At 42.0% G+C, this 19,517-nt stretch overlaps 1 protein-coding gene across 3 annotated transcripts in view; it reads left to right on the top strand.

Moving 5' to 3' along the window:
- The window catches only part of GHR (growth hormone receptor), a 251,905-nt gene that overhangs the window by 16,892 nt on the left and 215,496 nt on the right, over positions 1-19,517 (top strand). Inside the window, exon 1 of one of the 3 annotated variants that reach the window (XM_042447388.1) lies at positions 18,593-18,775. The exons of the other annotated variants lie outside the window; for them this stretch is intronic. The gene's annotated coding sequence lies outside the window, so the exon portion shown is untranslated. Of the gene's footprint in view, positions 1-18,592; positions 18,776-19,517 lie in introns of those variants that run through there. 3 annotated transcript variants of the gene reach the window in all.

Raw genomic sequence — 19,517 nt, 5'->3', positions numbered from 1 at the left:
AAAGCAGTCTCAAATGGGATTATTTCTGTAGTTTTGGACCTGAGATCCCAGTCTCAAGGCAGCTAGGATCTAATGAAAGCTGCTCTGATAGCCTTTAGGGCTGAAGGGCGGGGTATAAATACCATAAATAAATAAATAAAGGTCTTCCAAAGGAATTGACAATGGGATTCTGGAACGAAAGATGGTGTTAACTTCGAAGTAAAAAAACAAACAACAATTGGACTTAGGACAAACCCCAGGATAGATGGATAGGGAAGTTGTCTGGGAACACAGCAGGGGTTAGGTAGGAAGTATTGGCTTCCACGCTTTTGCCTTTGTCTTTAGTATGCAAAAGCCTGGGATGGGAGGAGAACAAGAGCGATCAACAAACCCACTCAGTTTTTATCTTGTTGTTACCTGGGTCCTTTACCTTTCTTTGTATCCTTCCCATAGAAATTCACCTGCTGTTTCAAAGGTCATCATGACCTCTTTAGAACATTTCTAGCTCCAGATATGAAATTACAAAAATATGGAAACCCTGTATACAGCGTAGGATATGTCGGATATGCTAACAAGAGAGACTTGTAAATTTAAAGAATACTCACAGATTTTCTCATTCTCAGTGAGGATGGGTGTCTCACAATTCACTGGGACAATCCCTTGAGAAAACAGTCAACCAGCACCAATCCTTTACATTTCAGGACTCCCATTTTGGCAACAATTTGCATAAACATTTTGGGTTTTGTACAAATACCTTTCAACACACACACAAAAAAAACCATTAAAGAGAGAAACCAGTGTATTCACTTCAAAATATGCAGTTTATTTTGGGGGGAAATCATGAGAAACATCCCAAAATTCAAAACATCAGGGGAAAGAATGCACATACCTCTCATAATCTTGCCTAACAGGGAGAAAACTATGAAATTATTCATGCTTGCATGTGAGTTTGAAATAATTGAAGAGTGATAGCCCCACTATGTAAGGGGTTACATTAATACAAGATGCTATCTTGTATTAAGGGTTTCCATTTCATCACCTTCTGTTTACAGAGGTCCAGAACTTGGTAAAATTACATTTTGTACTACAACTTGAAGAATTTAAAAAATATATTTTCAGAATCCAGTAAATGAGAACATGAAGGAACATAGGACAAGACATATGCTATTGAAACTTAGTTGCAAAACTACTGCTTTCCAGCCAAGATTGAATGAAAAATGCAGGGTGCGCCAAGACTTTGGGTTTGCTTTGCTCTGCGCAGCCCTCTCCTTTCTAAATGTGAGGCCCTCAGAAACAAGGAAGACAACACAGCCCTTGTTCCTGAATCTAGCTTCTAAAAGCTTCATTTTGTTTCAGAGGCTCTGTGCCTCAAACTGCAGTTTAAATTGGCCTCATAATTAAGCCCACTAAAATATTAGGAGCAATATATATATATATATATATATATATATATATATATATATTATTAGCATGTTAATAGGTCAAGAGCCTATACTAGCCAGGGTCTGTTTCACCATTAGCTGGAGTGAAGCTGTTGTTTCAGGAAGGTTATACTGGGTGGAAGGAGCTGTGTGTTATAGTGCTTGCTATGTATCTTGTAACTATCCTGCAACTGTCCTATCAATGTTTTGCTGAAGAAAGGTTTAAACTACCACCACCACAATCCCAAAAGAAGCAGCACCATGTTGTGTTTCACTCCGGGAAGCAAAATATCTTGCTCAGCCCCAGTGCAGTCTGTAGAAATGAGAGGAATCTCTTCTGACCAAGCAATATGGAAATGGAGACTGCTAGCCTCCAAACAGGCTGATGAGGAAAATATGCCTTGATTGAGTATGTTTGTTTGTTTATTTATTATTAAAATGTTTTTAATTTGGAAGAGATCTCAGACTGGCTTACAAGCAAAATTAAAGTTTAAAAGTTTAAAGCAGTAAAAATAATGTAAGCACACTAAAAGCATATTAAACATAATAAAAAATTAAAACAGATTTCAAAGGTTAAAGGTGTTCAAACAGTGTACATCAGTATTTGAGATTAATCAATAAGGCCCCAAAGCCTTGATGAACAACCAAATATTTATAGTTTTTTGTGGGTTTTTCAGGTTATGTGGCCATGTTCTAGCCCTAAAAACCCACACACACACACAAAAAAAAACTATGGATGCCAGACATGAAAGCCCTCGACTTCACAAACTAAATGTTTATTTGGTGCCTAAATGAAATCAGTGTTAGTGTCAATCAGGCCTCCAAGGGGAGGGAATTCCACAATCAAAGTGCCCTCACTGAGAAGGCCCTCTTCCATGTCCCAAACTCACCAGTGTGATACAAAGGAGGGTTACCCTCCAGCAGACCTCAGGATTCAGGCAAGCACATATAGAGAGTTCTTTCTGAAGATGGCTTTGACATGTTTAACATGACAGTGCACATGCTAAGCAGCTCAGCTATGCTAGGGTGTCTGTGCCATCAGCAACTGATGTTTAATATTGACTAATTTAGATAGTGGTAGAAATCTTGCCCCTCCAGATGCTATTTAGATGGTGGTAGCAATCATATAGACCCCAAACTGCAATTAAAGTAGCCCTTACCTGCATAGCTGATGTTGAGAGAAATGCTGGGATTTCCAGTTCAGCAGCATCTGGAAGGCCACATGGTCCCACCCTGGATATAGGCCTTGATTTCCATTGCAGAAAGAAGTAACTGAATGCAGCGGCTCAAGTGGTTAAGATGCTGACTCTGTTGATTGCAAGATCAGCAGGTTGGCAGTTTGAGGCCCGGGTGCTGCATGATGGGATGAGCTTTCATCACCAGTCCCAGCTCCTGCCAATCTAGTCGTTCAAAAGCATGCAAATGCAAGTAGAAAAATAGGTACCACTTAGTAGTGGGAAGGCAACAGCGTTCAGTGCAGTTATGCTGGCCACATGATCACCAGAGCAGAGACAATGCTGGCTCTTCAGCTTAGAAACACAGATGAGCACCACCCTCTACAGTCGGTTACGACTACACATTCATGTCAAGAGACTACCTTTACCTTTACCTTTTCCATTGTACAAAGAAGTAACTGAATACATACAGTGTTTTTGTAACAAATGTGTTTATTGGCAACTACAGTGGCCCTTGGTATCCTCTGAGGTTTGGTTCCAGGATCCCCTGCGGATAACAAAATCCATGGATGCTCTAGTCCCATTAAATACAGTGGCATAGTAAAATGGTGCCCCTTATATAAAAAGGCAAAACTAAGGCTTGCTTTTGGGGATTTATATATTTTAAGATGTTTTCAAGCTGTGGATGCGTCAATCTGGATAAAATGTCAGTGAAAATGAAGGGCTGAGTGTATATTATTTTCTTTACATGAGTTTGTTTACAAATATGTGATGTGGAGTGTAGCTGGAGGCATGCAAGTTCTTGGAAGAACAAATCCTTCTACCAGCCATCATCTCTTCAGGAAGTTTGCTTTGCCTATTTCTCTCTTTTATGTATTTTGTTTGTTTCTTTCCAAACAGAGATCTAAGGTAGGGAAAGAAACATAAGCATGGCCCCATTCAGAACTGAACCCACTAAGTCAAGATCATTCATTTAGTGGGCAAGAGAACAGCTACAGGCCAATTACCTAGCAGTTTTCCTGGTAGAAGAAGGTAAAACCAGGCCAGACATTTTCTTCCTTAGATATCACCAGAATCATAGAATCATGGAATCGTAGAGTTGGAAGAGACCACAAGGGCCATCCAGTCCAACCCCCTGCCATGCAGGAACTCTCAATCAAAGCATCCCTGATAGATGGCCATCCAGCCTCTGCTTAAAGACCTCCAAAGAAGGAGCCTCCACCACTCTCCAAGGAAGGAGTGTGTTCCACTGTCGAACAGCCCTTACTGTCAGGAAGTTCCTCCTAATGTTCAGGTGGAATCTCTTTTCCTGGAGCTTGCATCCATTGCTCCGGGTCCTAGTCACTGGAGCAGCAGAAAACAAGCTGGCTCCCTCCTCAATATGACATCCCTTCAAATATTTAAACAGGTCTATCATATCACCTCTTAACCTTCTCTTCTCCAGGATAAATATCCCTAGCTCCCTGAGTCGTTCCTCATAGGGCATGGTTTCCAGACCCTTCACCATTTTAGTCGCCCTCCTTTGGATGTGCTCCAGTTTCTCAATGTCCTTTTTGAATTGTGGTGCCCAGAACTGGACACAGTATTCCAGGTGGGGCCTGACTAGAGCAGAATAGAGTGGCACTATTACTTCCCTTGATCTAGACACTATACTTTTATTGATACAGCCTAAAATTGCATTGACCTTTTTAGCTGCTGCATCGCACTGTTGACTCATGTTCAACTTGTGGTCTACTTGGACTCCTAGATCCCTTTCACATGTAGTTTCATTCAGCCAGGTGTCCCCCATCCTATATCTGTGCATTTTATTTTTCCTCCCTAAGTACAGTACCTTACATTTCTCTGTGTTGAATTTCATTTTGTTAGCTTCGGCCCAGCTTTCTAGTCTATTCAGGTCATTTTGAATTTTGATGCTGTCCTCAGGGGTATTAGCTATTCCTCCTAATTTGGTGTCATCTGCAAATCTGATGAGTATGCCCCCAATTCTGTCATCCAAGTCATTGATAAAAATGTTGAATAACACTGGGCCCAGGACAGAGCCCTGTGGGACCCCACTGGTCACTTCCCTCCAGGATGAAAAAGTGCCATTGCTGAGCACCCTTTGGGTTTGGCCGGTCAACCAATTACAAATCCATGTAACAGTTAACTTGTCTAGCCCACATTCTACAAGCTTGTTTGCAAGAATGTCGTGGGGAACCTTGTCAAAGGCCTTAATATCCTGAGCTTTCAATAGTCCATTGCCAGGGTATTGCCTTAAGGCTTGAGCACACAGTTCTAGACATAGCCAGTCTAATCAAGTCAATCTAATCAAGTGGCCAATTCCATATTTATAAAAATCAAATCTCATGGTTGTTTATATAGAATATCTTGTATCATGTGTACATGAGGAATATAGTACACGTAGGGTTGCCATAACCCGGCGGCCCCCGTGCCAATCACGGTTTCGGGGGGCCCCTCCCGGTCCTGGTCCGGTTTGGGCCCCCACCCGTGCCTTGTTCCCGGTTTGGGGGCCCGCTCCGGCCATTGCTGCTGCTGCTAACGCGGCTGCTGCAGCGCCAACCCACCTCCGGCTCCGCCTTCCTCCTCTTCCTCGGCAGCAGAAGCGCCGCCGCCACCGCGCCCCCACTGTGAGGGCTTGCGCACCGCCCAGGCCTCAGCAGGGTCCAGTGGCAGCGCCCGCGCCTGCCCCTGCCCTGCTTCCCTTCCTCCTGCGCCAGCCATCCTAAGGAGGAGGAGGGGGGAGAGGAGGAGGAGGAAGGAGCCGGAGGAAGGGTGCCTGAAGGCCAGGGCAGAATTGGGCCAGAGGAGGAGGAGCAGGAGCAGGAGGAGGAGGAGGAAAGCTGAGTCAGTGGCCATTAGGTCTGCCTTGGTATTTTGGGGTTTTTAAATTATATTTAAAAATATAAAATACTGTACTTATTTTATTTAATTTTTTTTAATTTTTATTATTGCTTTTTATTTTTTATTTTATTAATTTTATTATTGCTTGTTTTTGTTTTATTTTATTAATTTTTATTATTGCTTGTTTTTGTTTTATATTATTAATTTTTATTATTGCTTGTTTTTATTTTATTTCATTAATTTTATTATTGCTTGTTTTTGTTTTATTTTATTAATTTTTATTATTCCTTGTTTTTCTTTTCTTTTATTAATTTTATTATTGCTTATTTTATTTTATTTCATTAATTTTTATTATTGCTTGTTTTTTATTTTATTACATTAATTTTTATTATCAAATACAGTATATACACCCCTGCCTTGTTTTTTATTTATTATTTCATTATTTTTTATTATTAAATATATGCAAGTGCATTTTTTGTGTATTTATGGTGCTTTGAATGCTAACAAGTCTGCCAATCTTGGCCAATTATGGTGGTGGTGGTGGTGGTGGTGGTGGTGATGATGATGATAATATCAACAAGCCTCTGAGGCACGGCCAATGTAACTTGCTGTGATTTTTACAAACTCATGCGCAGTGAAGAAAAACCACAGTCCCTTGCCCAAGTACACACTTCTGAGAAGTAAAGTTGAACCCGAGGGCAAGTACATTTCTGCCATCTGTCTAAGAATAATGCCAAAATGTCCTCCGCTTTGATCATGCTTAAAAAACATGCATTTATATTAACATTTTTTAAAAAAAACTCAATTTTTTGCGCATCCTCCATTTTTATAAAAATGTGTCCTACATTTGAAAATGTTGCCCTACATTTGTCCCGGTTTGGAGGGCCTCACTTATGGCAACCCTAAGTACACGTGATACAGGTCTTTCTGGGCTAAACTACATGTATATTAATTAAATACTGCAAAATTCAGAATCCCCAAGTCATCTAGGTTGAGACCATTGTGCTTGGATTGGGCAGGTTTAAATGTTCCCTGCAGTCACTTTTTTGCCAAGGCTCACCACCCCACCACATTTTTAAAAAGTGAAGGGGAATGCCTCCAGTTACACTAATGGAGTCTCCACTTTCACAGGTGGAACAAATTTTGGAGGGAAGAATACCTGGGGAGTGTCATCCCCATCTCATGTGTTGATCCCAGTCTGGACTGGAGTATTACCAAATAATGGAACAGCAAATGATCCTCAACTGCACATAATATATTTAAGGATGAATGTAGTCTGGGCTTCTTTTAGCATATTTATCTTTGAGTAAATGCATTTTAGCAAGTGTGGGTAAAGTGTGGCCCTGGGGCTGGATGTAGCTCCAGTGCTGTTTTTGTGGCCCTCATCTATTCCCACTGATTTTACTGCCCTGTTTCTGACCAAAAAATGGCATAAATTGCAACTCCTAGAAGCCTCCAAGAACAGAAATTGACCTTTTTAAATAGGTTCCAGGCCCTGCTATGATACTGTTAAGTTTAAAAAAACAACTATTTTTCAAAACTGTACCTTGACTTTTGGGGATGGCAGGTATTGTTGGGTTGTTGTTGTTTTTGTTGGTCCATTTGTTCCCTGAGGGATCCAGAGATAGAAGACTGGCCCCCAGAGTCTAGATTAAGTCAAAAGTCATTGTTAGGCATTATATCTTTCCCCTCCTGTGGATTATGATGGGCGGAGATGTAGTGGGAAAAACATGGAAGGGCTACAAATGAATACATCAACATCTGGACCCATGTAAAATTTTATGTATGAAGCTGGGCAATTGCACACAAGGGCCAAAATCTTGTATGAGTGTTGCGTAGTATAGATCTTTGCATACAGAGGTATGCATTGAATATGCCACTGAACCCTGAACAACAAAATCACACAACTGAATATGCAGCCAAACATGCAACTGAGTATGTATACTCTCAGTTGAACTCATTCTTCCTTCTAATCACATTGTTTCAATGTGTAAAGCCCATGGAATGTTAGCAAGAGATCTTCAGTCACCTTTAGTTTGTAATCAGAAATGCAAACAATTTCACTCAAAAACAGTTCTCATTTCAATTGCTACAAAAAAAAATATTTTTTTAAGAACACCCAGCTTTAGCTTGATCAGTTTCCTTATAGTGTGGCTTCCTTTGTGTCTGTTGCAAACCCTAAATGAGTGAAAGCCCTTCTCCTCTCCTTTACTTGTTACAGAAAAGAGTCTCTTTTCAAACTACTGTGGTGTTCTAATACATGAGTGGGAGATATAAATAAAATAAATAATACAGCCTGTGAGGCAGAGGCAATCCCTAAGAAAGTTTTAACGGGCCCCATTTTCCCTTCCCTCATTCTTGGTGAGAACTCTAGTACATCATGTCATCACTTCCACTTTTAAACACACATATGCACACAGTCCCATAGAGGAGTTCTTCTTCAGCAAGTTCTGCAATGTGTAATAAAAACTATGGCCTGTTACAGACGGGCAAAATGTAGTGTGGTGGTGGCGGTACTAGGGTTAGGTAGCATGCACCATTCAGACGCTCCCTAACCCTAGTACGTACTCCGTACACATGGGCATCACCATTTTGACACGATGGACACTTAGCATCCGCACGCCATGGCGCACTTGTGATGTCATGAATGTGACATTTGCACACTTGGGCATCGCAAGCATGATGAAAAAAGAACCCGCTTTTTGCAAGTTCTTTTTCTGCCGGTGGAAAGCCATGCAGTTTATCTGCTGTGGCTTCCCGCTGGCGGAAAAGGAGGCAGCAGTCTGTATCCCGCCTCAGTTGGACACAATCCAGTGGAGTCAATTCTTTTCTGTTTTTCCATGCTTAGTAGACATGTCTTGCAACAGAAAGAATACTGCTGGAATCAGAGGGGTTTAATTGTATTTCTTGCAAAAGGCATTGCCAACTTATGTAGTCATCTTTCAACATTATCCTTCAAGCCAAGCAAGATAGCTCATGGGGGACTTGAGAGCAAAATATTTTTTTTCACACCCCTTTTCTTTTTTGTCTTGTGAAGCAAGCTAAAGGTTGTGGTCCATACAGAAACCATTCTTGTTTTTGCTTACTTTACAAGAAGTATGCAAAACACACATACGTCCCCCTTATCACACTTGAATCCTTTCTTTCAAGAACCTCAGAGCTGTGTACATGAAGACTATTTTTTTTATCCTCCCAGGCATTTCAAGCATCTTTGCAGTACAATAGTACTATGCATACATGTCTGCTCAGAAAAGTTGCATTGAGTAACTTACTCCCAGAACAAGGGCCTTAGGGTTTAAATTTCCTTTCTCCTCCTCTTTGTTGTATGCCTTTAAGTTATTTCCAATTTATGGTGACCCTAAGGTGAATCTCTGACAGGGAGTTCCTGGTCAGATTTGTTCAGAAGGGCTTTGCCATTGCCATCCTCTGAGGCAGAGAGAGCATGGCTTCTCCAAGGTCACTAAAGCTGCGTCTGCATTGCAGAATTAATGCAGTGTAGATGCAGCCTTAGTGCCATGGCTGAATGCTAGGGAATTCTAGGATGTGTAGTTTTGTGAGCTATTTAGCCTTCTCTGTCAGAGAGCTCTGAGGCCACAACAAACTACAAATCCTAGGATTCCATAAGATGGAGCCATGACAAAGTGGTGTCACGTTGCATTTATTCTGCAATGTGGCAGCAATTCCACTGGGTTTCCATGGCTGAGACATGAGCTCTCAAAACCCTAGTGCAACACTGAAACAACTACACCACACTGGCTGTCAAAGATACTGCTGCCTGAGGCAAGATGACACATCACCCCTTCTTTCATACTCTCCATGTTCAACTAACTCCCTCTATTGTTTGTTTTGCCCCACATGCCTTGTTATTAGAAGTGCTTCCTTGGAGTGAGGCCTTATGGGGAGGGTGGCCATGCAAACTGCCAGTGCCATGACAGTGCAGACAGTCCCTGTAGCCTCCATCCCATCTACAATTCCTTACGATGCTTGAGGACCTCTCAGTGCAATGGTTTGGGAACCTGGTAGTAGCTGTTCCTCTACGGGGTTCATAAGTCTTCTGCCCCTTGCAAACCTGCTAAATAGTTGCTTTCTTAATTTTCAGCAAACTGTGGCTTGTGCTTGTCCTTTAAATGGTGAACCCTGCCTGTGGAGTGTTTGTGATCCAATCTAGTCAGAATTGAAAGTACTTCTAAGTCCCATTAGATTCAATGAAATACAAATGGAAGGATGTGCTCACCTTTCCCATTAAATCAACAGGACTTACAAACACTTACTTTTGTCTGGATGTACAGATTACTTCTGTGTATTCAGTTAGTTAACCTTGAAATCTGTTTGAATGTACTCTTGAATGAAAATGTTCTCATCATCCCCACCTCCACCCCTATCCTACCTGTAATGGACAAGCTAGTACCATACAGCAACACCTGTTATACTAGATGAGCATATAGCAACAACAGCACTAACAACAACACAGAATAAAGAATCTTTTCTGGGTTGACATTTTACTTTGCTCTGCTCATTGTACTGTTACTGCTGTCAGGCACGACTAGGGTTGCCATAAGTCAGGACCTCCAAACCGGGACAAATGTAGGACAACGATTTCAAATGTAGGACACATTTTATAAAAATGGAGGACATGCAAAAAAATTGATGCTTTTTTAAAAAATGTTAATATAAATGCATGTTTCTTAGGCATGATCAAAATGGAGGACATTTGGGCATTATTCCTAGACAGATGGCAAAAATGGACTTCCTTTTCTGCCCAAACCACCCCCCTCCATTCCCCTCCATTCCACACATAACAGCACATTTGGGCACTTCACGTGGCTTTACTTAACATGGCCTCTTGCACATTTCAGAGGCTTATTCCATAATCAAACCCCTTGAGTGTAACACTTAGCATGGTTTAACATGGCTATGCATATTGAACATGTCAAAGTGGTTTCACAAGAAGTGGATTTGCCGTTTCAGGTTTCTTGCACCAACTCTACGTCTCAGAAGTGTGTACTTAGTCAAGGGACTTTGATTTTTTTTTCACTGCACATGAGTTTGTAAAAATCAGAGCAGCTAACATTGGCCATGCCTGAGAGGCTTGCTGATATCGAGATCACCATCATCACCACACTATCATTGTCGAAGCAAGGGAGAATTGTTAGCATTAAAAGCATCAAAAATACACAGAAAAGGCACTTTAAAATGCACTTTAAAAATACAGTTTAAAAAATACGGCTTAAAATGTACTTTAAAAATGCAATTTAAAAAATACAGCTTAAAAATGCACTTTAAAAATGCAGTTTAAAAAATACAGTTTAAAAATGATCCTTAAAACTGAGTTAAAAATACAGCTTTAAAATGTCCCTTTTAAAACTGCAGTTTAACAAAATACAGCTTAAAATGTACTTTAAAAATGCGTTTTAAAAAATACAGCCTTAAAAATGTACTTTAAAAATAGTTTAAAAAATACAGCTTAAAAATTACTTTAAAAAATGCAGTTTAAAAACAGCTTCAAAAGTACTTAAAAATGCAGTTTAAGAAAATTACAATGTACTTTAAAAATGCAGTTTAAAAAATACAGCTTAAAAATGTACTTTAAAAATGCAGTTTAAAAAATACAGCTTAAAAATGTACTTTAAAAATGCAGTTTAAAAATACAGCTTAAAAATGTACTTTAAAAATGCAGTTTTAAAAATACAGCTTAAAAATGTACTTTAAAAATGCAGTTTAAAAAATACAGCTTAAAAAATACATACAGTACTGCCGCCTCCTCCTCCTCCTCCTCCTCCTCCTCCTCTTCATCCTCCTCCTCCCTGGCACCAAAAAGGGGCAAAGGAAATGACTCTTTCCTTTCCCCTCTGGCTGCAGCCCAGCCCAACAGAGGAGGAGCTCCTCCTCCTGAGTCTGGCTGGCCAATGGGGGCAGACTGGGGCTGGAACAGCCCTGCCCCCTGCCAGCCCTCATAGGCTCAGGCCTGGAGAAGGGGCGGGCTGTTCAGCCCCAGACTCAGGAAGAGGAAGTCCTCCTCATTAGCCATGTGCGAGGCTCTGCAAGGGCCAGCAAAGGCAAACCTCGTCCACCCGGGACAAGGAGGAAACCGTGCAGGGACGCCCCCTAGTGGTCAAAACCCGGGATTGTCCCGCCTGCAGCCGGCTTATGGCAACCCTAGGCACGACCAAACAATAGCTGAAGTCATGCTCCAAAGAACTGACTGCCTATCCAAGTGTATGACATGTTACCTTAAAATACAGATTACCATAAAACATGCTGAGACCTCTACCTGAATGTCTGGAGGAATAAAGGGGTGATGGGGATGTGGGTACATATGAAAGCCCCACTGACCATATGTCCCTGTGCATCTGGTAGCATTAAGAGAGAAAGAGAGAGCTAGAATGGTCTAATGGTTTGAGTGTTGGATTAGGATTTTGGGAGCTCAGGGTCTGAATTCCCCTTTGGCCATGGAAACCCACTGGTGACCTTGGCTGAGTCACAGTTGCTCAGTAAAAGAAGGCAGCAGTGGCAAACCTTTGAACAAATCTTGCCAAGAAAACCTCATGACACACTCGCTTTAGGGTCTCTGTAAGTAAGAAATGGCTCGAAGGCAGAGAACAACAGTAACAACTAAGTTTGTGGGTCTTTTTTTTAAAAAAAAAAAGAAAGGGAAGGGAATATGGTGAAAATGCCCCCATACCCCTGGAGAGTGATTGGGGGCATTTTGAGGGGACATTTTATTTATTTAAAGTTTTTGCAGGAAGGTACAGTAAAACTCTGACCCTCTAAGGTCCCCTGGGGGGCTCATATATCCCTTTAAGCTTCCACATCTGCCAATTCCTGGTAACCTAGGTAAGGCAGGGTTTCCAGTCTGTACAGATCACAGTAACTCAGCTCAGATAAACCCAGTTAGAAAGCTTTCTGCAGACCTACATGCTCAGCCACAGGGATGTTTGACAGTAGGACATCTGTACATGCCCATGGCCAACCACCCACTTAGCCTTACAAGTGGTCAAGGAAATGCTAATTGTCAGTCCTTTCATATTCCTTCCAGTAAGGTCTTCTTGAATGAAAGATGGCTTCTTCTGAAACTGTACACACCAAGTGGCATCTAGTACTTATTCCCTCTGTACTGTATTTAGGAAAATATGTTTTTGAATATTTTCCTCTATGCCTGATGTGTGTGTATCAGAACAGTGTGACTGCTGGTCTGATTCTGTGCATGGTGGTGTCATCCCATGCCATTCCAGTAAGATTTATAAATAGGAATAATTCAGAACAGACAAATTTGGTTTCTCTACCACATCACTGACTCCCAGAAGAAAGCAATTTTCCTATTTTGCGAGGCAAAATGAATATGGCCTAATGTGGCTCATCTGAGTATGCTTTCTCTGGAAGTAATGTACTGGGGGAAAGTTTATACTGCCAAAATTATGCCAACCCTATCCAGTATTGTTGGTAACCTTAGAGTGAATAATTAAAATATTATTCTATATGTACTAAAAATGAGCCAGCATGGCAAAGTGGTTTCAGTGATGTACTCCGACTCTGGAATGCATGGTTGAAATCCATGCTTGGGCATGGAAACTTGCTGTGGGTAACCTTGGGTGAGTCACAGTCTCTCAGTCCTAGAAAACCCTGTGATGGAAGTCGCCTTTGGGTCACAATAAATCAGAAATGACTTGAAAAGACACAGTAACAATACTAAAGATTCTTTATTGTTTTATTGTGTGTGCGATTTTTAGATTTGATTAAAATATCCTTGTTTAAAGTTCCTCATGTATGGATTTAAATAACAAATACTGGAAATTTGTTTAAGAAAATTAGGTGCAAACTGGGTTTGATCTTGTTAAGTGGAATAGATTCAAAGATGATGGCTTCATTGCAACTGGTTTTAATATAGCTTGATAAATAGTCCCCCTGATAAACAGAAAACAAGTTCCCAAAGGATCCCTCAGCTTGCTTAGGTCCAAACTGTAACATAGAATTGCATTTGGAATTGTACCTTATCTATATTTGCTGAACCAAGTACTGTATAGCAAAATGAGGATTTTCAAGGAAACTAAACAGCATTTGTTGTGGAAACCTTGCTGCAATAAACACACTGGTGAACACTTTGTTCCAAAACTGAAATCTAGTCTGATAGTGGTTACTCAGAGCTCTAGATTCCATGTTGGGCTTTTATGCCACTCCACTTGAGAATGTATAAAGTATCAGTGTTGTTTAACCCACAGCTATGTGATAGTGTTGGAGTAAGGAAAACTGTTTACGTGTTATGCTACTGAACCCATTAATCAACACAGCCACTCATCCAGAATAGTAGTCACCTTGTAGCCTGAGTATCAGATCCAGAGAGAGATCTTTGAGGGTAAAAGATCAAGGGGAGTGACAGGAGCCCAAGGGTTGGCCTGAATTGGGGTTCTGTTACCTATACTATTGTCTTTGTAGGTAGGGGTTGCTAACTTTTTAACTGACATCCATAGCTGTGAATCTAACAGTGACTTGGTGGGGTGTATTATCTATTACAAATAAATTTCCCTTCTTTCCTCTTGTGAGGACAGCATATGTCCTGTCAAGGACAACATATGTGTCCTGTCCCAACTTTATTCTCACCACAACAATACTATGAGGTGTGTCAGGGTGAGAGATAGTGACTGGTTTAAGGTCATGCAGTGAGTTTCATAGCTCAGTGGAAAGCCAAAGACCCAAATTAACATTCTGATCACTATAGCACACTGTTCTGGTTTGGGAGCACCTGTAAACTAGGCTGATGGCTATGGACTTGATCTGGTCACTTCATGAAAGATAACTGGAAATCAACAATAAAAATATGATTTCAAAAGGGTGTCTTAATGTGTGGATGGAAAGTAATGACAGTTGCCATGCCAGGAAAAGCACCATCAGCTGTGCTCTGCTTATTACGCTCTTGATATAAACCTGAAGATAGACTGCTCACCCCCCTCCCGGCCCTCCTTTGTGGGGAAGAGGGCCAAGACTTGGATGTCAAATGTGAGAATTAAATTGGATAAAGTCAAAAGAGTGGGGTAGGTCTGGCCTACTGGCTACATGCATGCTGCAGAGACCCAATTTGTGGCCTTTGAAGCCACACAAAACCACCAGATTCCAATGTTGGATGTTTTTATTCCTTCCCCGTGACTTAAATTGCTACAAAACACAGCAGTACTTGGGGTGCTACAGTGCCCCAGACCCCAAATGACTTCAGCTCCCATTAAAAACTTTAAAAAGTCCTACATGGGCAAAAAACAAAACAAACCCAAAACCAGAAATGAGGTAACATAATTTCTGGTTGGATGAAGTGCACTACTGTGACCCCTTGAGTGATGTTGGGTCCAAATGTGTATGTCTTACACCATAGTGACAAGATCATGCATCCTCTGTACCTGACTTTACACAGGCCTACATAGCTAAGGTTAGGGTTTGGATGAGATGAAAGATTTATTAGCTCTTGACTTGCTCTCTTTGTGCCCACATCCTGTCATGTAGTTATGGTAGTGAAAATTCATATACTTTTAAATCTCTCTTCCCAACCCCAGGCTTCTTCTGTCCATTCCTGCCCCCCCCCCTTTTGTGTGTGTGTGTGCGCGCGCAATTCTCTGATCTATCACAGTAAATTGAGGACAGATTGGAAAACAAGGTCAAAGCTTAAATGAAAGAAGAAACTGCAGCTGGCTTTTTTTATGCTTCATGGAGAGATTTAGGGATATGGCTTCCTCCAGCTGCAAAATCTGGCAACCCTGCATGCCGTACATAGCTCATGGCATCTGTTCAGTGCCTCCTGCTGCAAATTCATAACAGAAGAAAGCTATAAAATAAGGACAGTTGGAAAAAATCTTTTTTTTAATTCAGCTTCCCAGAATCCCCCATTCACTATAAACTGTAGTTATGCTGGAAAGAGGGGAAATTCTGGGGAGTTTTAGCTCCAAAAGTAACTTTCCTAAGCTCAAGTACATGACTCTTGCAGCTCTTTGAAAAAGAAAAGTGGGATGGGAACTTTGTGGCAGCAATATTTTCTTTTGTCTTTTCTCCAAAAGGTGCCAGTCACATGATCCAGTAAACATATCAGTTGGAGCCATGTTGTCCATACAACAAAGTACAACATCCAAAATCTTCAAAACAGCAGTAGTTTTTAAAATTGGGATTGTAGTTGGCTTGTGTTATATAAATATCACCTAAAATTTTTCAAAATGCAACAGCACAGAGGCTTCTTAAGAAATTTAATGTACTGTGCCTAAGAAGAGGGCAGGTAGCTCACACAGAATAGGGGCAGCCTGGATCTCAAAGGAAGTTTCTTTTTCTGTTGCTGATGGAGTTTAAATTTTATTTCCTGGATTCTTTGGTCCAAAACACACTGCAGAAATAATCTAGTTTGAGACCATTTCCCAGCAGACAGGGTCCTAACCTCCTGTATTCTGGGTTAAGCTCCTCCTATTCGCTCCTGTAGGACAATAAACAAAAGACCGCCCCCCTATATAGGGAGGAGCTAGCCCCCTTGGGCCTCAGTCTTGTTCCTGCCTATGCTCCTAGCAGGATGTGTCTCTTAGAGCCAGCAAAGTTTTTCCTTTCACCGAAAGCGGTTTGAGAGTTTTCCTGGCCTTCCCTTCTTCTCCTCTCTCCTGCCTTTCCCCCCTTCCTTGGTGGTGGCTATGACAGAGGACCCCAAGAGCACTGGCTAAAGGTCATCCTTAGCTCAGGCTTCCCTAGCTCAGGGTCTGCCAGCTCAACAGAAGGAGCTGGCTTCAGAGGGAGACCCATTGGGATGTGTTTGCTGTTGCTCTGCAGCTTCTTCACTACAGCCACTCCAGTCCTTTTCTTTCTTTGTTTCTCTTGCTGCCTTGGAAGCATGAAGAAAGACTTAATATGGCAGGGGCTCCCAAGATTGGAGAAAGGTCTTGGCTTTGCCAATGACTCTCCCTCTCCTCCAAAGCTGCCCCCCTTTCATGGTGGGAGCACAGGAGATTTCTGCAAACAGCATTGCAGCACATGGGAGCCGTGGGAAGAGATGGTGAGGGGCATCCCCTCCATGTCTCTGTTTCTCCACATCACCTCTGCCCAGCCCGTTTAGGGCCAGGGATCAGTGAGGAAACTGGCCAGAAGGTATGGAAACTGGCCAGAAGGTATGGCCAGAAGGTATGGAAACTTCTCTTATCATCTCTGCCCAGCCTGTTTAGGGCCAGGGTTCAGAGGACAGGCCAGCCAAAAGCCATGGCAAAGAGTTTCTCTGCATCACCTCTGCCCAGCCTGAAACAGGGCCAAGGTCAGAGAGGCAAGCCAGCCAGAAGACACAGGAGAAGGGTGAGTACCAGGGGCCCTCTCTCTCCAGCCACCAAAGAACCCTTGCCAGATCTAATGCCCTCGCTCAGGGCAGGCATTGCCATGGCCATTGCAGGCACTATGCCTAGCATAAGGTTTGGGACTCTGTCAGGAGGGCAGATGGGGGCATAAAACCTTGGTCTCCCCCTTCCTTCCCATCTCTGGCCCCAATGGCACCCAGGACCCCAACAGGTGTGGGGGATCCTATTTCAGACTGGGAAACACATGTTGGTGTTGCCAGGGCTCCTGCACATTCCTTTTGAATTCTTATAATGAGATGGTGTGTAAGGAGGCAGAGGACCATTTTAACTGCCCTTGCTCAATGCCAGGGTATTCTGGGACATTTAGCCTTCTCTGTCAGAGAGTTCTGGTGCCATAATAAACTACAATTCCCAAGATTCTCTATCACTGAGCCAGAACAGGTAAAGTGGTCTCAAACTGGATTATTTCTGCTGTGTGTTTTGGATCTTTGTCTCCGAGAGACCACATGACCAAAAGAGTGGAATGGCCTCTGCCTACGTGGATATCTTCCCCGTATCATCTTCACTGAAAACAACAATGTCTTGACAAAATCTAGACCTGTGATTCCAACATTGTCATTTCCTTTTCTTTTTCCTGTATGATTTATAACAATTTTTGCTGATGAAGAGGCCAGTAGAGCTTTGAAAGCCTGCATTTTATGCATTTTGGTTGTCCCAATATAGGTATTGCAGTTTTATGGATTTTGGATGTCATTGTATGATACAGAGGAGGAAGGGTTAACCAAGAAAGGAGTCCAAAGCAAAGACATATATGCAAAGTGTGTGTGTGGGGGGGGGGGCTTTTTATATTTTTCTTGGTCAACATATTTTGTCATTTTTTTAAAAAATCATGTGCTGGTCTGTTAAAAAAAAGGTGGGGGGCATAACAAAATCCATAGAAGACCTGATATTCAAACCATACGAAAGATTCACCTTAGGGTTGCCATAAGTCAAAATCACTTCAAGGAATACAACAGCAACAACAACCTGCCCTTTTGTAACAGTATCAGTATGCCAGCGCCAATGTTTAAAACTGGGTTGAAGATACCTATACTTAAATGATCCAGCCTATATTACAGGAATTGTATCAATGGATGGTCTGAAACAGAAGCATATCAGGATAAATTAGAGTCTAACCTTGAAAGGATCTTTTAATTTCTGTTTATGCATTTTTAATTGTGCCCAAAGTAAACATTATTTGAGAAAATCCACTAAAATAAGAGACAGAACTTTGACTTTACCATATGGGCAAGTGATGAAGAAGATTGACTATATCAGAGGATTCTGGGCAAATGCCAGCAAGAAGATTAGCATGATAGTGGACGGTTGCCTGTGGCAGTCTTCCTGATTCAGATCAAGAGTTTAATGTGAGGTTCTTCTTGGTTCATGGTCAATAAAAGATCCCTGTAGTACTTACCCAAGGTTTAAATTAATAATTATGGGGTTTCAGCTAAGCTACTTACTGTAGAATTTTCCCCCTCCAGTCCTAACTGTTGTTTATAAGACTTAGCAAAGATAAATACCATCCTGTCCAGAGCTCTGATTGGGTAACTGCAGGGATGCTCCCTGGGGCCTATTGCAAAATGGGAATGTTCCACTCCCCCTCAGTCTCTGGCATTGTCAGATCCACAGCCGCTGCCAATCAGAGCAATAATGAGTTCAGTTTCTGAAATACTTGGAAAATGATATTGACTTTTGGGTACATGGGGTCATTGTTCTCATCAAGTGCAATCACGGTGCAGAGCCCCACCGCTGTCCCTGTACTTCGCATTTGCCTTTCTGCTAGAGGAACTATGTATTCCCCTCCTTCCCATGGAAATGTGTTGGTGGTGACAGGGTTCTGACCTCAATTGTGCAAAAGGTGAACAGTATCTTCAGCTGGAAGGAGCTAGAGGCGTGGAAATAAATGGAAGACTTTTCAAGGAGTCATGGTTGCAAGGCCAGGCTAGAGCCAATATCCCAGAGCCTGAGGGGAAGATTTTTTTTTAACTGCAGCTCCTAGGATTCCTCACTCAGCATGACCAAGGTATTTCTGATTCAAGCTCCAAAGTTCCCGAGAGTAACACTGGACTGGAAGCTAGCTGAGTGATCAACTTACTGCTAGTGGCTGAAGGAACCTATACTTGTTGGCTGGCCTTCTGAGTGCTGCTCATATTTGATTTCTGCTGCCACTCATGCCCTTGGCCTGTTTCTTTGTTGGGGATTCAGAGTAAAGACTGCTGCTGGTGGGAGGTATGTCCTTCCTAGAATTTGGAAGTGAATTCTGTAGTTGTGATTTTAAACTTTTTAAAGCACATTGGGAGGGGTGTAAATATCAAATTCACTGCTCATTGAAGACTCCAGGAGCAGCTGTTGCCCTTCCTTCACTCTTTTGCCCCACCAAAACTGGGGTGCATGGGGCTTGGGGGGGATCAGAGCAGAGAAAGAGTCTAGGCTACCTCTGACCCAGGGCTACAGTTGCCAGCACGTTCTCTACTCCTGCTATGGATAAATCTTATCACCACAAGGTCTGTCCTTGTTTCTTGCTGAACTTGGCATGAACTGGTGGTGTAACAACATAGCTTTGTATTTGGGGACTGTACAAATTGTGCTCTTGTCCCAAGTGTGTCTTTAGGATGCATGCCCTTCATTCAGTGATTCATTTATGATTGGCCTATGGTAGGGGTGGAGAAAGTGCAGCCCATGGGCTGCATGAAAATTCAAAACCTTTTGAATTTTGAACCCTTTTCAGGTGGGGGAATCAAAAATATTGTTTTTTCCCCAAATGC

This window comes from Sceloporus undulatus, chromosome 2 (assembly GCF_019175285.1).
Source record: "Sceloporus undulatus isolate JIND9_A2432 ecotype Alabama chromosome 2, SceUnd_v1.1, whole genome shotgun sequence".
In the NCBI taxonomy this organism is placed as follows: Eukaryota; Metazoa; Chordata; class Lepidosauria; order Squamata; family Phrynosomatidae; genus Sceloporus; species Sceloporus undulatus.
The sequence above is the reverse complement of the archived record's forward strand: the minus strand, read 5'-3'. Positions and strand labels throughout refer to the sequence as shown.